This window comes from Protopterus annectens, chromosome 8.part0 (genome assembly GCF_019279795.1).
Source record: "Protopterus annectens isolate FY-2018-M chromosome 8.part0, PAN1.0, whole genome shotgun sequence".
Lineage (NCBI taxonomy): Eukaryota > Metazoa > Chordata > Ceratodontiformes > Protopteridae > Protopterus > Protopterus annectens.
The window spans coordinates 23,402,554-23,415,337 of NC_056741.1; the positions used below are offsets into that span (position 1 = coordinate 23,402,554).

A 12,784-nucleotide genomic window follows, 5' to 3' on the forward strand; every position below is an offset into this window, starting at 1 on the left:
TTGCACATGTAAGAAATCTTTAACAGTTTGCATAGATTTAGCTTTATCTTCCCATCTTTTTCAGAACTTCTTCAGCCTTATTGCCAAACAGGCGGTCCTGTTTTAAAGGAGCATCCAACAATTTAGCTTTAACATGATCAGGCAAAGATTGCTCCTTAAGCCAAGCATGCCTTCTAAGCACAGACCCAGTAACAGCAGCCCTGCAGGAGGCCTCTAAAGAATCAAAACCACATTGCAAAGTAGGTTTTCCAACTTGTTCAGCAGAGTGCACTAAATCCTATAAATCTTTATTTTCCACACAGTCAGGAATCAACATCATTTTCTGCTTAAGCAGTCCAATAATATGCTGTTGATATTATGGAATTGGCAGTTTAAAGCTCCGATTGCCAAGGTTGCAGAAGTATAAACCTTTTTACCCAGTCTATCCAGCACCCTGGAGTCTATCAGAAGGGGTAGGATTTTTAGCAGTAGAAGCCTTAATGCCCTTGGGCCCCTGAGAAATGGTTTCTGGATCTGCAACAGGATTTTTGAAAAGGAACTTGGACTCAGGAACCCTGTAGTATCTGTTAGGTTTACTAGGAGCCGGAGGAAGGGAATCAGGGGCCAAACTGGATTCCGAGAACACATCAACAATGTCTAGTACAGGAGGTATAGCCAAAGGCCTATGCTGAGGTAGAAGGAAATCCCTAAGCCTCTTTTTTGAATCAGAAAATTCCTTTGTTTCCCAGTGGAAATGCTCCCTTGAAGTATGTAAAATTTCTCCAAAAGAAAAATCCTCAGAAGGGGAAGCAGAGGGAATGGAATCCTCTGCATCAGAATCCTCATAAGTAGGCATGGAAAAATCCAGGTCATTAGAAGAGTCAGACGAAATAGAATCCTGATCAGAAGATTCATAATCAAGCTCAGCCCTAGGCCTCTTGGGGGGGGGGGGGGGGGTGGACTACCCCTGATTAGAGTAATTAGATCTTCAGCCATTTTGATAATTTGTTTTTTAGGCATAGGGGCCTGAACATGTGGCCTGGGCGTCGGTTTAGACAGATCGAGATTTAGGCTTTAGTAATGAAGGCGGTTTAGATTTAACATTCAAATATGTAGGCCTGAATACACCCTCAGAAGCCAGTGCCTGCACAGCGGCTCTGGACCCATCCAAAGTAGAGACATCCGTGGGTTCCATAGGTGAAGCATCTCACGGCATGGGTCTCAGTAGAGGCCTGCAAATCAGAAGTACCAAGTATCAGGGGCTGCGAAAGCACCTCACTGAGTACCGTCAAACTGGCGACTGGCTTAGAAGCGTCAACGGCAGTTTTGGACATTGGTGGCCTGTCTTTGTCTTTATCTTTGTGTTTTTTCGGAATCCTGGTAGTCGGATGGCTAACAGACATTTCTGGATAATTAAACCAAGAACCGAATTATTTAGAGGCAAAAATGTACCAACGACGGATAGTGCGCTGATTAAATAAAGCACAAAACCAACAGCAAGGTACATCGTGGTCAGGGCTTAGGCAAGGAATACAGTACGAATGAAAATCTTTGAGGTATTTGCTTTCCACAAGTAATGCAATTATTAACTTTTACTAACATCAGTAAGGAGCAAGAAAAAGTTTCCCCAACGGGTTACTTAGCTTTAAGTTGAAGACTTCGGTTCTGAAACTCGAAAATGAAAATTTCAGGAGTCTGCCGACTGGCACTTGCGAATTGCTTCTGTTTCAGGCACCGCACAGCAAGAAAGACTGATGTAATGGCATCAGCTGCATTTTTTATACCCTTGACGACCTGACGTCATGGAAGAAGGGACAGCAACCAACGCAGGACCCAAGACTTTGTTAATCAGGCCGACTGAGGGCAACCTGCCAGCAGATTACCCAAATGTAATGACTGCAACAGTGAAACACGAAGAACATCTGATTCTGAAGGAGACTCCTTCCCTGTGGAAGACTAAATAAGGTGATTTGTGGCAAAGTGTGCAATTGAGAAACTCGTCTAGCTGACATAATAGCTATTAGGTCTAAGATATTCCAAGAGCTTTAGTCAGATTTGGTGGTGTGTTCAAGTGAAGTACAAGTCAGAGCCTCTAATTCAAACTTGAGGTCACAGGGAAGAATGAGGTCTTTGATAGAGAGTTTCAGAAGGAATGTGCCTTTTAGAAAGGCTCTGCACATCTTCTAGGAGCCAAGAGTTTGAAAATTAAAACCCTGATGAAATTAGAAATAGCCACCAACTCTAATAGTAGGCTAACAAGTCCTGAAGATAAGGGAGTACTCAAAAATTGCACTGATAGATCAGAACATACTATTGTGCCTGACCCTATGGGAAAATAAAGGCAAAATGTTTCTATATTTGGTATTGGTCGAAGATGCAAAAAGGTTGCAACAAGGTCACCTCATCAGCAAAAAATAATTTGTGCCGCTGATGGGTTGAAAGACCACTTGTGAGGCACCAAAATACAGATGCTGCGCCTGTCTGCCAGCTATTTGGTCTGTCCCAGAAATTGCATTGCTATCATAAAGCACTGTAAAGACACTGCACATTACCACACTTTCACTGTTTCTATACATAAAGAGGGTTAAGGCAGGTTTGTTAATATACCATAACCAATGATATTGTATGGCTAGAGAACAAACCCTAAGAGAAGAGTCTAACACTAGGACTGTCCTCATCTCCAGGACACTGATGTGAAGATCTGCCTCTTTATGAGGCCACGTCCTTGGATCATTCTACCCTTGAAACACCCCCATTGCTAAAGACAGAAGGAAGGAGTCTTCTAGGAACAGTGGGATGCTGGATCCACCAACCCAGAAGTCTAAAAAAGACAGTCAAATAGGTTTATTCAATGCATCAACTGACTGGAATCATTGTGCACACACCCCCATGTAGAGAACCAGCTGGACTGAAACTACAGTTGAATGCAGGACTTGAGACCAGAGATCCATGGGAAAAAGGTATGAGTAAATGTTTTTGAGACCATGACCCAATGTTAGGAGTTGCCGATCTTCCAGAGGTTTGACTATTCTTAATCTTATAACAAAATGGCTTCCTATGAATATTAAAGTTTGCAATTGTTAGAACTACAACTTTTTTCAGAGCTGAAAGAAATGCCCAATGACAAAGGTAATAAGCCTGACTGACATGTGGGACTCCCTTGTTGTGGAGGCCAGAAGTAAACTGTCCAGCTATGGGGAAGATGCAATTCCTTTTCTACATCAAGTGGGCTGCAATGACAAACATGCTTTTGGTGACTATCCGAGGGACTGGTGTGAGGCCAAATGCCAATGCTCAGAGTTGGCACAGATTCTGGTGATTTGTGTGGAGAGGCAAGTATCCTGAAGGTCAGTACAGCACACTCAATATCCTAATTGCAAACATGGAAGTACAGCTTGTACTGTGACCATCAAGAACGCCGTCTTTCTTACATAGTTGTTTAGGCTGCTTAAGTCTACAACAGGTCAGAGGTTCTTTGATTTCTTGGTAACCAGAGAACCTGAAGTCGTCTCCAAACCTTGTCTGGTTTGGTGGAACCACTTAGATGGTGCTCGCTTGCTGGAGATTAGCAATTTTTAACTACCCTCTTTCAGGATGGGTATATCTAAATGGGCTGGGGATGAAGGCCTTGGGAATCTTAAGGTAATTGTGTAGCCCCTAGATATGCTCTTCCCCAGTTGTCCCATGTGATGGTCATCCATGAATCCATGTAAAAAGACAGTCTGCCCCCAACTGCATCACAACAGAAGCAGTTAAGCAAGGCATTCAAGAGTACATAAAGTGTGTGATGTGGCAGATTTTCTCAGAGTCCATCATCTGTTCTGTTATGTCTCTATGGAACAGAGTGTAAGTAAGGTAGTTTAGCACTTGGAACAAAGGAGCTAGAAGCATAAACCCACTTACCCTGTGGTCTGTAATCCTAGTTTCTTCATTCAAACGATGCACCAAACTCAAAGTTCCCTCTTACTAGCTGCCCACAATAATATGGCTCAGCCAGCCTTTCTTCCAGTAGGGTCTGTCCTTAGCTTGTCTCAATTTTTCTCATGTTTTCTTGGTATACTCTCTGCTACAGCACTTTCCCACCATGCCCTCTATGCTACCAGGTCCATAGCATGGTCAGTATGAGTGACCAGACAAGAGGTATAGGGGACAGACCTGAATGCCTCAGAGAACCTCCGCATCCAGGGAAGGGGGTCAATGGCCCAAGTTTCCCTCCGTCTCCAACTCCAAGACTTTATCAAACAGTGTCCTCAGGAAGGGACTGTGAGGACCCTTCCACTTAACCAAACTCAATGATCAGGTATCAGACTTCGGAATCTACATGCCTCCTTTTATACATGTTCTTACTGGGGGGGGGGGGGTTGGAATTACCCAGCACTCTCAAAAACTCAGGTTGTTGCTTGTGAAATGTCTTGAGGCATTTAGATCTAACCATGTCCATGGGACCAATTATGAGGGCTTGAGGCAACAGATTGAGTGGTGTCAAGTTTCTGCCTGCATCAGTGGACAGTCACTCTTTCTGAAAAAGTTGAAAGCTGAAGTGGAATCTGTCACCAAAATACATCCACTTCAGTCCCTGTAGAAGACTATGTTGACACCCTGTGCACACCACCACTGAAATAGAAAGTCCAGACTGTTCAGACATTGTAATTGGCACAAACCTCGAAAACTGAAGATCCCAACTCAGAAAAGGGCAATTAAAATAGAGACTAGGGTAAATAGTCAAGGGGTCAGCACAACGACACACTAAACACAGACAAAATCATAGTGTGCGTTGGATACCTGGAAATCAGTACGAAGTGATCTGATCCAGTCTGTGTCAAGGAGGATGTACCAAGACAGCCAGCTCCAACACCAGGACGTGCATGGGAAAGAAGCATCAAAAGTATTCAACTCAGAGGGCGATTCTGATCTGTCCTGGAAACTCGAGGTAGGAGATGGGAGGACAGATCAAGCCTTGCCTCGGCAGTCACTAGTCATGTGATCCCAATCAATATCAGAATTCCAGACAGATCTTGCAGACCTAAGGGAGGAGATTTTAGGGGGGGGGGGGGGTGCAACCAAGTTATTTGAAGAATTTCTGGTCAGAAAAACTGTCATCAGTCTTGGTGGAAAGGGACAGGGATCACTATTACCTCACAATAACCCACTACTGGAGAAGTAGGTGGTTTTGATGCTGCTGAGCCGGAACTTCCTGCACCACCTCAATTCAAGAGGTGGTTATGAAGGGAAAATGAACCGGGGGTGTTGTCCAACCTACTTTTTTCCTTCTTGTTTCATCTCCACATTCTTTTTCCCAAGCTGAAGGCAAAATCCCTTTTAGAATTTGTTTTTGCACACATGTAGAATGGGAACAAAAGGCCTTACAATGTAGCAGGAGACAATCAACTGTTCACATGCAAGGCATGTCACAATTCATAGGCATCCTCTGGTAGGATCTTGTGGCATCGCAGGCACACTTCCTGAAACTTATTTCATTATAGTCCAACAGAGCAACTATAAAAGACAAATACTTTACATTTAGGAATATATTACAGTTGTGTAAAATCTTACCACAACGGTAGATGTCCTTCTCTTCACTTAATGAAACAATGAGCCACCTGAGATGTGGATACTGAGCATTGGACTTTGCCTCAGAATCAGGAAGGTCAGACAGAACCTCTCCCATCTGAGGCAAAAGGGCTGAAATATCTGGTCACGTGCATTTGATAGTTAATGGCATGAAATGCCAGGATGACATAAGTGTACACCTTCTTCCCCAGCCTCTCCATAACTCTATCCTTGTCAGAGGAAATAAGCTTAAAGCAAGGCAAAAAACGAGAAGGCTCATCAGCAGACACACAAATGACAGCATGGGTCAGGAGGAAGACGCAAACATTAAAGCCTTCTTGGACCTTAAAAAAATGATCAGGCTTCTTGGGGGCAAGACACTGGGAATCGGGAGCCAATGCAGCAGCTGAAAGTATCCAATAGCACAGCCAACACAGGAAGAGTAGAAGGTGGCTTAGGGGAGTCCATCTGCAGCAACTCGCGTCTTTTTTTGAATGTCAGAAACTTGGGAGCAGTCCCACTTAAAATGCTCCATCACACAAACCACTGTAGCCCCCAAAAGGACAATTCTTCCAAAGGGGAGTCACTTCTAAGATCTGTGAACCCCCCCCCCTAAGGTCCTCAAATATGATCAGCCATGGACCCCATCCACAACAGACATATGCAAAGCCCTGGAGGGCATGCGAGAAGCTATTTCCATGCTGGTTTCTGACAGTGCCACAGCAGAGGGAACAGGCATCGGCACAAGGTGGTCCTCAGAAGCATCATCCACCTCTATACAGATGTCCAGCAGAGGATGGACAGCTGCAGTATTAGACCTAGATTTTGTAGCCTTTTTCTTAAGAGGTGACTGTACCTCAAGGCAGAAGATTCAGCAATGGTACCCTGGACCAACAACTTGAGATGATGATTCTCAACTTAAATTGAAAGAGAAGATAGACTGCTGCAAAGAGTCTTTGGTAAAAACTCCTGTCGACAGCACTGAATGCGGTTGTGAGGAGCACCTAGACAAAACACTCATGATGATCGTTGTGGGGAAATCAGCCTCCTATATTGAAATTTCCCTTTCTTAGACGACATGAACTCAACACACACTTTAAAAGAAAAGGAACCCCAATGGGGCACTTATCTGAAAAAGCTCGAAATAACCAGCACAGCAAAGGGCGTTGACAGACATGCAACTGTGATGTCTGGACTGACGGCCAAGCTCTGAATATGGAGCACTCGTACTTCACACCTTTGTGCCCTACACGGTCACTGGGAGCACAAGTCTGACATACCGTGATGGTAAGAATTACAGGCTTTTGTATACTGGCTGCATATAGGATTTCCTGCCAAGGAGAGTCCTTTCGGTTATGAATACTCCAACAGTGATATGAAAGGACATCAGCACACTAGTAAAAAAGGCAGAACCGGCAAATCCCAACTCCCCAAGCCAGGAGAGAGGGAAGAAAGAAAAAGTATATTAATGTACGTATGTCTATACAACTCCAAGAAAGACAGGGAAGCTAATCTTTACTGAAAGGTTTGTCTGTGATCTTTTTATCCTTTGCTTTGTTATATATTACAAACACATACATACTGCAAAAAGGTAGAGGCTGAGAAACTGACAGCAACTTTCAAAGAATAAAAGAATTCTCTTCTACTTTGCTACAAATGCTGGAGCACATCTGGTTGGTTGGGAGGCAAACGAGATCTGGAGTGAGACAGGTGCATCTTGGGAGCAGGGAAGGAGTCACAGTGCTCTGAAATGGCTGTAGTTGCTAGGCTGGCCTCTTGGGCAAATGTTCCTACAAGTCCTAGGGGACAAATGGGATAACAAAAGATCTGTTTTACTGACTGCCGGCTCTTGCCCCTCACATCCAGCTTTTAAACATCTGCCCTGCATAGAATCTAAAAAAACAACTCAGTCAAGTGTGGCATTAAGGAATTCAGCTTTAACATGGTCTGGTAGGAGGCAGTCTTCGGCCAAACATGGCTCAACACTGCCCAAAGCTGCTACATTTCAAAATGCATTAACACAGCTATATTTGAAGAAGTTTACTACTTGGGAAGATAAATTATGCAAGTCCAACAGACTATTGCCTAGTCTTGCCATTAAACTAAGATAATACTGTCCCCCCTGGTATTTCATCTTGCATGTTTGGCAACTAAAATTGGTGAAAGCCAGGGTGTCAGAGGCGTGGGCTTTCATAAAGGAGTCCAGTATTTTACCTTGTCACTGGGAAGCAGGCGGTTGACTTGAGTCACAACAGAGCATTTGTTGGCATTCAACACCTTGGCTGGATCAGCAACGTAATATGAACTGTAAAAATCCACAGTCCTGTAAAAATGATGGATTCTTGGGCGTATGGGATTCGGAGACTGGCTTCTAAGATGCACTACTGAAGTCTCCACCAAGGCTTCTAACAATGCAAGCATTATCAAGGTCTCTTTTCGCCTCAACTAACCCCATGAAGTCCCAGTTATCTCGTCTGTGCATCTAAGAACTCAAAATCCCATTTCTGTCAACATTCAGTTCTGTAAAAGATGTCACCAAAAAAAAAAAAAAAAATCCTCTGAAGATGGCTGCTGGTTCTTAACTGCACAATATCCCGGGTCAGTCTCAGGAAGCCTTGCAAAGGAGACTAAAGTAAAAAAGCGTGAAGGCCCAAGCATCTGATGCTGAAACAAGAAGGCATTCAAGGCTGGATCTGTGAACAGCCACCTTCAAGCTCCCTATATGAAGTTGGCATCCCTGCTTCAAAACTGATATCCCATACCAAGAGATTAGGTACAAACTCTTACATGATGCAGTGAACAGCCAACTGGCTGGCAATCAGGACCAAGGAAGACGGAACTGGGGAGTCCACATCTACAAAGAGGCCAGTCACAACTAGAGTCCCTCACAGATACCGGTACTGGGAACACTCCTTTTTAGCACTTGCTTTACTGAAGTCAAGGTGGGCGTCAATGGCCTCTGGCTGACTAAATATGCAGATTATTATAAAACAGAGGTCAATGAAATCACCCACTGACACAAATGTTCGCCAGGAAGGGCTGACAGACAACTGGTGCAGGGCCATGCACTAAAGCTAAATGCCAAAAAATGCGTAATAGTATCCTTCATTAAGTCATCCACCCCTGGAAACTATCATATTGGCAACACCCCCCCCCCCCAAGGGTTGACCCAGTAGTCAGGAACTTGGGGGCACACAGACCGTAATCTACCCTTTGAGCTTCACATGTCTATAGTAGTGAGGAAATCATTCGATGCTGTGTAACTTAAACACAATGGTGTGGCATCTAGGTCCAAATAACTCATTGTTCCACTGTAGTCAGCATTTAGACTTGGAGTACAATGCCCCATTTGGTATGTAACTTATCAGGCATTTCCAAATGGAACTTTTAAGTAATAAACCGGCTCAGCTCCCCAGACACTGCAAACTAATAAACCAAAAGAGTGAAAAAACACATAATAATTCTATACCTATGAACAGATAACTTAGCGCTTTCACCCACATACATAGTTAGGCATCAGAGTAAAACAGCCCTTCATTTTTGTTGCATTTAAGGCTATTAGTTACAGACACACCCCTCTAGGCAACCAACCCCAACCAAAAAGCAATTTATAAATTAAAGTCACAGTAAAACATCACTCCTATGCTTGTTGGAAAGCATGGTTACTCATAACTAGAAAAAAAATTATTTAACTTAAAACACAAACATTTTAAAAAATCTGTATATAAACATGTTTGTATAAAAGTAGTAAAAAAAATAATATAATAATGTAATGCAGAACATTCTTCAAACAAATGCAGATTTGTACTTTAAAATGCTAGAGACTGAGATGTGATCATTAATGCCTGGAGGTCTAGATGCATCCAGCCTCAACTGCCAGATGCACTCCCTCATCTCAAGTAAAAAACTTTTAAATCACCTCCTGTCTATTACAAAAAACAGAAATCTCTTAAAATTAGGGCAACTCAGACTATACATCTGGCATTTTAAAGTACAAATCTACATTTGTTTGAAGAATGTTATGCATTACATTATTATTTTTTTACTACTTTTATACAAACATGTTTATATACAGATTTTTTAAAATGGGTGTTTTAAGTTATACATTTTTTTCTAGTTATGGGTAACTGTGCTTTCCAACAAGTATAGGAGTGATGTTTTACTGTGACTTTAATTTATAAATTGCTTTTTGGTTGGGGTTGGCTGCCTAGAGGGGTGTGTCTAACCAATAGCCTTAAATGCAGCACAAATGAAGGGCTGTTTTACTCTGATGATGCCTATGTATGTGGGTGAAAGCGCTAAGTTATCTGTTCATATGTATAGAATTATGTGTTTTTTCGCTCTTTTGGTCTATTAAAGTTTGCAGTGTCTGGGGAGCTGAACCGGTTTATTATTTACAAGTTTCTGGTGTTACATTGTGTTGGCTGATAATTTTCAAATGGAAAGTTCACAGAGATTCCTCACTAAAAGAATACAGGGCATAAGTAGCATGTCCTATGCAGATCGCCTCAAGGCCCTATCCCTGTATTCAGTCTCCTACAGACTTGTCAAGGGGAGATCTAGGCCTGGTATACAGGGCACTGTCAGACGCCTCTCTGATGAATGTACTGCATATCTGCAAAATAAACAGCACCAGAATTACCAATTCTACAGACTTAACCCTTGCCTGTAATATAAATAGGACCCGCTAGACAGAGTTATGTATCCAGAGACTACTGGAACAGGCTTCCCTAACCCAATTCAAGTGTAACTTGGACAGCTGGATGGGGAACAGGAAATTTATCCCTGGATTAGCACTTCTCTAGTGGACACAGGCAACCTGTAAATGGCTCATCTTCCAGGCCCCTACTTCCAAAATGGTTCACGTCTAAAGTCCCTGCTTACACTTATCAAGGGTACCAGAACTTATCAGAGATTTGGGATGCATAGCTAGGCTCAAAAAGGCCCTTGTGAACGTTAGGTTCATAAGTATGTATTAGGCTATGAACTATAGTTAAGACTGTGGCATTTTTGCCAGCAGGGTCACCTAGGTAGCAGAGCTAAGACAGCAATAACCAACATTTGGGGACCCTATCTCAATCTATGAATGGGAAGCTTGCTTGGTGACTAGCATGGCCTAGAAAAAGGTACATAGGCTAAGGAGATGCATAGAACACACCTTCAATTACATTATGGAACTCTCTTCCTAAAATATAAGGGAAACTGGTGATGTTGAACTTCTCAATTCTGATAAATTGTAAAGGAATTTTGTTTAGAATTCCTTGTCTGTTGGTAAACTCTTAAATGGCTCTTAGCAGATCAGAGTTTAAATTTCCCCTACATTGAGCATTGAATGTTGCACACCATTTTCATGAGTTTAGGCGGTCTAAACCAGTGGACCGATAGACATCAGAAATTTTTAATCTCCCACTCCCAAACTTTGTCCAGTGGTTCCTTTACCTTCACATAATTGGCTCAATCATTTTTGCAGAATGGAAGCCAGGCATTTCCAGGCCAGGCAAGAGCACATCTGTTAAGGAATCCTTAAGCTCTTATCACTGGTGAGAGTCAAGTGTCAGGGAGCATGCCTCTGCAGCATGGCCTACCTTTTCTTGGCAGAACCCCAAAACACTTAGCAGCTCCTCCAAGTGAGCAATCACTGCCTCCCAAAGGGAAAGTGTGCTTCTACATGACATTTTCTCCTCAGTTGCATAGTACAAATGCACTAATGGCAGACTGCCTTGCATGACTTGTAATTCTACTACGGAAACATCCAAGGCTCCCAAACAAGATGCAATCCCATTTAGTGAGAGCCAGTCACATCCTCTCATCTCTCCAAGGATGGGCGAGAAGGCAGACAAGCTGCTCATCACCCTCCTCTGCAGCCAGCTCTCACAGATGCCTGAAGCGCTAATCAAATTCTGGTAGCCTGCAATCTAGTCGGGACACACTCTCTCTCTCTCTACACCAGAGAGCTAACAATAACCTCAGCACTCTTGAGATGGAGGACTTAGTTTCCTTAGGAATGGAGGAAACAGCAGACTTCCATACTGCAAATACTATACTGTTTCAAACACAGGCATCAAAGATGGAATGGTCCAAGGTTCTGCTCTCTTCCTCCATCACCCGCAATACTAAAGGTTGTATGTGAGAAGGAACTAGAACAGATGGATATTAGCTGCAGCAAGGACTGCACACATCTAAGGGATGCCACAGAAACAAGGGGGAAGGGGGTTAAACTGCAAGGAAGAGATAGCTTACTGTCATTTACTGTATCAAAGACTTAATGCTGAAGAAAAACAATGAGGGAGAATCTCTCCACTTTCCCAGCAGATTTGGAAGGAAGGAGTATGTGAATGATGGACATTGGGTTTCAGGACAATGAAGCAGCACACAGACATGTCCATCAAAGACAGGACAGGCACTACAATTCCCTATGGTAGGCCAAGAACTCTAGTCAGGCCATGCTGCCAAAGAGTGCATGGCTGTTACCAAGATTGGTTAGTTTCATGGAGGCACCTGAACCTTGGTAATGTGACAATAGCCTGTATAATCAAACCCTGATGGAGGAAGCCCTATTTGGTCCATCACTATGTCACTGAGCACTGCTGGATACCAGAGCAGCTCTGAGCAGTGGGCAAAACTGCACCTAGAAAAGCAAAGCTTACAAACTGAGGGACCTCACCAACAAAATGACTGCCAAAAATCAACCTCCCCAAACTCCTTGCTTTTCAAAGAAGTGGAAAGCTGTCAAAGGATTTCTTCCTGGTTGGAACTCAAACTGTGAAAACAATTTGGGAACATGTTTGCCCCCAGAAAATTGTGAATAATGTCTGCCTTCTGCATCACCTGCCTTTTTTCACAAGCCAGAGGCCCATGCTGGTGCCAAAGAAAAGACCTCACGTGCCGTCTTGCATTGATCATTCTGATGTGATGTAGGCCAGAAGTACACATGTCTGGACAGCAAGGTTGAAATGCTGACACTCGGGGGAGCACTTCCTGCTGTGCTTCTCTCCCAAGCAGTGCAGGCGACAGTGGTGCAAGTCACAGCGTGGGACAGGACAGCCTCAACACTCAGCGTGGGACACAGGACAGCCTCAACACTCAGCGTGGGACACAGGACAGCCTCAACACTTTGCTCAAGTGCGAGCAACAGTGGTGCAAGTCACAGCCTATGATGACACAGAACAGCCTTAACACTCAATGACGACTCAGGACAGCTTTAATACACTGCTAAAGTGTGGGCAACAGTGGTGCATCTCACAGCATATGACTT

The 12,784-nt window shown here is 43.4% G+C and overlaps 1 protein-coding gene across 1 annotated transcript in view; it reads right to left on the reverse strand.

The window, feature by feature from the left end:
• NCAPD2 (non-SMC condensin I complex subunit D2) overlaps positions 1 to 12,784 on the reverse strand; it is a 1,714,408-nt gene that overhangs the window by 1,174,455 nt on the left and 527,169 nt on the right. The window lies entirely within an intron of this gene.